The following is a 6000-nucleotide window of genomic DNA, read 5'->3' as shown; positions in this document are numbered from 1 at the left end:
TCTTTCCTTTTTAATATTGGTGTTCTTTTCTATAAGATTGTATTTTGTAAGCTGCTTTGACCTATTGCATTAAGTGGGGTATCAAATTAATAATAAACATAAACAAAAGGAAAAAAAACCCCAGGTGACCTTGCTAGTAAGAAGAAATCAAAGAACTCCTTGGGCACTTTGGCTTTCCCTACCCCTACTAATACCATGTTTTCCCCGAAAATAAGACCTACCCCAAAAATAAGCCGTAGCATACTTTGCGGGGTAGGTCTTAATATAAGCCCTACCCCAAAAATAAGCCCTAGTCCTGGGATTCGCTGGCAGCAACTGTTTAGACCTCCCGCCCCCACTGCGCAGTCGAACCATTGCTGACCCTCCATCCTTCCCTACCCGCTGACCGCAAGTGAACCCTACCTTCATCAAAAGCAGCGATGGGCCAGCAGCATTCTAAACAGGCTGCTTCGGCCTTGTCCTTAGGGAATTTCACTCTGCTGCATTACTGATGACATCATCAGTAATGCAGCAGAGTGAAATCCCCAACCGACAAGGCCGAAGCAGCCTGTTTAGAGTGCTGCCGGCCCGACGCTGCTTTCAGTGAAGGTAGGGTTTGTTTGCGGGCAGCAGGGAGGGAAGGATGGAGGGTCAGCAGGGGTTCAGCTGCACAGTGGGGGCGGGGGTGTATGTGTGCACAAGGGTTCTGCTGAACAAGGGATGGAGGGAAGGATGGATAGAAGCTGGGCAAGGGTTCTGCACGAGGGATAGGAGAGTGGGAAGGATAAAAGCTGGGCAAACTTCTGTTGCACAGGGGTATGGGAGGGAGGGGAGGAAAGAAGCTGCACATGCAAGGGAGAGAAAGGAAAGAGGAAGAATTGGGGTGAAGCGAGAAGAAGGGATGATCATGTGCTTACCCCGAAAATAAGACCTAGTGTGTTTTTTGGGCCCAGAATTAATATGACACTGTCTTATTTTCAGGGAAACATAGTACACAGTTGTGAAACCTGTGCCACATACTCTTAGACATAGACTGGGGAATTTATGTAGTAACTCTTCTTGTACTACTACTACTACTAATCATTTATGTAGTGTTGAAAGGTGTATGCAGCTCTGTATATTTTGACATTTATAGTTGGTCCCTGCTCAGAAGAGCTTACAATCTAACTTGGACAGACATGACATATAGGGTTGGGAATGCAAAACCCAAGATGAGAGTCAAAAGCACTCTCGAAGAGGGCTTTTAACTGGGCCTTAAACATTGTCAGAGATGGAGCCCGCTGTAGGGATTCGGGCAGCTTGTTCCAAGCATACAGCACAGCAAGGTAGAAGGGACAGAGTCTGGAGTTGGCAGTTGAAGAGAAGGGCACAGATAGGAGGGACTTACCAGCTGAGCAGAGCTCACGGAAGGGAACAAAGGGGGAGATAAGTAAAGAGAGATAGTGAGGGGCAGCTGAGTGAGTGCATTTGTAGGTCAGTAAGAGGAGTTTGAATTGTATTCCGAAACAGATGGGAAGCCAATAAAGTGACTTTAGGAGAGGGGTAACATGAGTATAGCGGCTCTCCCGGAATGAGTTGTGCAGCTGAATTCTGGATGGATTAGAGAGGGGTGAGATGGCTAAGCGGAAGCCCTGAGAGTAGCGAGTTACAGTAGTCTAAGCGCAAGGTGATGAGGGCGTGGATAAGTGTTTTGGTAGTGTGCTCAGAGAGGAAGAGTTGGATTTTGGTAATATTATAGAGCAGGGGTGTCAAAGTCCCTCCTCGAGGGCCGCAATCCAGTCGGGTTTTCAGGATTTCCCCAATGAATATGCATGAGATCTATTTGCACGCACTGCTTTCATTGTATGCTAATAAATCTCATGCATATTCATTGGGGAAAACCTGATTGGACTGCAGCCCTCGAGGAGGGACTCTGACACCCCTGTGGCAGGTTTTAGTGATATGTTGTATCTGGGCGGTGAAGGAGAGAGAGGAGTCAAAGATGACCCCAAGATTACGAGCAGACAAAACAGGAAGGATGAGTGTGTTGTCCACAGAGACAGAGAACAAGGGATGCGAAGAGGTGGGTTTAGATTTTTTAGGGTTACCATATGGCTCCAGAAAAAAGAGGCTGGATTGAGACATCCGGGTTTTACTTCCACTGAAAGCAATGGAAGTAAAACCCAGATGCCTCAATCTATCCTTCTTACTAACATTGCTTTCAGTGGAAGTAGAACCCGGATGTCTCAATCAGCTCTCCTTATTCTGAAGCCATATGGTAAGCCTATTTGTGGATCAATGCATCTGAAAACTATGTTCAAGTTGCCATCAATCATCTTTCAGCTGCACTAAAAAAGTAATTGCTCAACCTTTAGTAAAGTAATCATTATCACTGTCATTGCACTCCATTGTCTTTGTCCTTTCCGATCCCGAGTCACAAATGTCTCCTTGGGGTGGTTTATTCTTGGCATTAATGAAAAAGATACAGACACCTCAGCCCCAAGAAAGCTGCAGCTAAACCACTTTACCTGGGGGCGCCCGAGGCCAACAGACAGCTGCATCGTGCGCGTGCCCGTCGACCGCTGGGGAAACCAGCGCTGCGCCTGCGCACGCGGGCCGGGGAGTGGGAGCTGCGTGCCACCTGCAGCATGGCGGCAGCCGGGTTCCGTGTGAGGGCAGCGCCCTTCTAGTCTCCCTTCTGCCGGTCTATGGAGAACCAGCGGCTGGCTCTGCGCAGGGAAAACGGCGCAGCCAGGCCGGCGGAGCAAGGCAACGGAGCCTCGAGAGAGAGGGAGGCGGAGCACGGACGGGCGCCGAAAGTTTTGCGACTTGGGTGAGTTGGTGAGTGGCGCGGCACTGGCCGTGTGTGTGTGTCCGGTACCCTCAGCCCAGTGCGCTGGCAGAAATTGCCTGCGTCTGCCCACCTGATGCAACGTCGTGCTTTCGGTTTTAGATCTTAGGAGCAAACAGGTAAAAATTTCCCTGGTGGTGAATTGATGGGCATCTCTCCATGTAGTGGGGTAGTTAGCTGTGAATTTCTGATAGCCTGAGGATATTATCGCCTATTTGGTGTCATAGTTTGGGTTGGACTATATAGACTCTATAAGCACTGTAAGTGTGTGCGAGCCTGCACGCGTACTGCAGCGACCGTCTTGCGCTGACCGCGGGATCTCGAAAGACTTCTTCTTCCCATATTTGCTGTTTGCTGAGGCCGGGCGGTTAATAGAGTGTCAGAATAGAAAGACAATGAAAAAAAAAAAATCCGTATCGTTTGTATCCAAAACGCAACAGACTCCCAAGAATCTAGCTAATGGTTTTGGACTCGGGTTGTGTTCGAGCTGGTGAAGCAAAATTTCATTTAACTGTAGGTGCTGAGAATTTGCCTCTAAGCTGGGGAGTGTTGAGACCTGCAGTATCACTGGAGTTATTTGCCTGGCGTTCTACCTATCTATCTGCCTTACCGGACACGGGTACTGGTGCTCCTTTTTCCCTTGTCCCCAGGAAATCCGACTGTTTCCTTCTAATAAGCAGCTCGAATGATATTGTAATTATAGCTAAGTGGAAGGCGGTAACGCCTCCTTACTAAAATATTATGGGTCATCGGCCCTCCAGACTTTTCGTTGCCAAATAAAAGCTGATTTTGTACTTTCCTTTTTTTTTTTCGGGGGGTGGGGGGGGGGGTTGTGGTATGAACTAATGTGAGATCCTAGACTTATGCAGAGGTAAAGGGAGGTTGAGTAACCTAAACTGACAGAAACTTATGAAACTCAAGTAGGCTCCTTAAAAGAAAATATATTCTTTAAGAGGTGGAAAGAATGAGTAGTTTATAGACACAGAGGGATGGTGGGAAATAATAATAATCTTTATTCTTGTATACCGCCCAACCATAAGTTCTAGGCGGTTCACAACAAAGAAGGACTGTACAATCAGTGAAACATACATATAAACAGAGACGCAACAATAATCAAATTTTAGAGACTCTTGTGATTGCATTTAAAAACTTTGAGCCTATTACTTCCTTTCTGGCTTTCCTAAACTAACCACTTTCCAGTTCTTCACCCCTCTTGGAGACTAATTTCCCCCTTGATCTTTTATTACATGCCAACATTCTCATATTCTTTTCTCATATCTCTCTCCCTTTATGTACCCTTCTTTATTCACTCAACCCTTGCAACTGATAGGGAAGGGGTAAAACGCGGACCTCACGGACCTGACGGATCTCGCAGATCTAAAACCGCAGGTCCTTAAAAATCTGAGGTCTGTGTCACTTGTAGTTTCTGGCTCTGACAGACCTCGACAATTTAACTCTGACGGATCCGTCTCAGCATAGGGAGGGAAAAGTATTAGGATACGTCAGCGCTAAAATGTCATAGAGGTCTATCAGCGAGACAAGTGCTGGAGCAGCTCTAAAACGAATCCTTTAAACCGGTTTCCTGGTAAAAGAAAGTGAGAGGTGGTTGTGCTTGCTATATCCCTATCCCACCCTGCCTATGGGGGGTCTGCTTAAACCCGCTGTATCACATTGGTTACTGTTGTTTGTTTTCAGTAAATTTAAAAATCTGAGGTCCGCGCCACTTTTAGTCTCTGGCTCTGACAGGACCCTTACCCAGCTTCTATCCTTCCCTCCCTACATACCTCCCTAAGCAGCGTCGGTAATGCGGCAGGTGGTCTGCTTTACTGGAAGTTATGATGGCAGTCTCCTAGTTTAGAAAACCACATTAGCTTCTTGTTTCTCTAGTTTATAGTAATTTTTTTCTCCTTTTTTTAAGGAAAAAGGTTATCTTGGTTTATATTTGAGTATATACGGTAATTTGCAGGAGCTTATGACTCAAGCTTCTGCAAGTTACCATATATACTTGAATATAAACTGAGGTAACCTTTTTCCCCTCCAAAAAAGGAGGAAAAAGAGTTGATTTGAATATAAACCAGGGGAGGGGGTGGGAGTTAATAGTCAAGTGCAGTGCCCTGCCAGGCTCTGCACCTAGCCCTCTTCCCTCCCTTCTAGGCTTTGCACCCTGTCTGCCCTCCCTGCTCTGCCAGGCTCTGCTTCCAGCCCCCTCCCTTACTCTCTCACCTGCCATGTCAGTCTCTGCACCCAGTCCCCCTCCCTCCCTTCCCTGTCGGTCTCTGTACCTAGCCCCCCATCGTCCTGCCCTGCCAGGTTTTGAACCCTGTCTCTCATTCCTCCTGATGCCTTACAGGCCTCCACTGGGCCTACAATAAGTCCTGGTGGTCCAGCGGTGGTCCAGGACAGGAGGGATCTCTCCCGTCTCCTGTCCCAGCCAACTTTAACAATTTTTATCTTCCTCCTGCCACCCCCTCCCTCCACGTACCTTTTGATTCCCTGGTGGTCCAGAGGTAAGCCGGGACAGGAGGGATTCCTTCTGTCTCCTGCCCTGACTGACTTTGGCAGGAAGGAGATAAAAATCGTTAAAATTGGCTGGGGCATGAGACAGGAAGGATAGCTACTGTTCTGGCCCACCGCTGGATCACCAGGTCTTACCACAGGCCCAGCAAAGGTCTGCAACAGGTTTGGGAGAAGGTGGGTGCTGACCCAAATATAAACCGAGACCCCCATTTTTGGGCCATTTTTTTTGGCCCAAAAATCTTGGTTTGTCGAGTATATAAGGTAACATTACTTCAGATTCAAAAATTTGTTGATGAGAAAGGTTTACTAGATCAATACCAGTTTGGCCTTAAATTTAAACATAATATTGAGACTGTTGATCTTGGATGATATTACATTACATTAGTGATTTTTATTCTGCCATTACCTTGCGGTTCAGAATTGGATTTAACTCAGTAAAGATTTTTGTTGGTCACATTAAAATATTAGTGCAACATTTGATATGATCAACAATCAGTTATCAAAGAGTCTGCAAGCATTTGGTATATCTGGACAAGTGTTGAAGTAGTTTACACATTTCTACAGGATTGTCAATTCCAAGTGAAATTAGTACCACAAAGGTTGTCAGTTTCCACATTTTTATTTAACACCACTTTGTAAAATTCTGAGTTGCTTGAGTTGCTTGGGCGTTTATC

At 46.5% G+C, this 6000-nt stretch overlaps 1 protein-coding gene across 1 annotated transcript in view; it reads left to right on the top strand.

Moving 5' to 3' along the window:
- Positions 1-2483: 2483 nt before the first annotated feature.
- The window catches only part of PIK3CB (phosphatidylinositol-4,5-bisphosphate 3-kinase catalytic subunit beta), a 596095-nt gene continuing 592578 nt past the window's right edge, over positions 2484-6000 (top strand). The window contains exon 1 of the mRNA XM_033957959.1: positions 2484-2791. The gene's annotated coding sequence lies outside the window, so the exon portion shown is untranslated. The remainder of the gene's footprint in view (positions 2792-6000) is intronic.

This window comes from Geotrypetes seraphini, chromosome 9, assembly GCF_902459505.1.
Source record: "Geotrypetes seraphini chromosome 9, aGeoSer1.1, whole genome shotgun sequence".
NCBI classification, from domain to species: Eukaryota; Metazoa; Chordata; class Amphibia; order Gymnophiona; family Dermophiidae; genus Geotrypetes; species Geotrypetes seraphini.
This window is presented reverse-complemented; position numbering and strand designations above follow the sequence as displayed.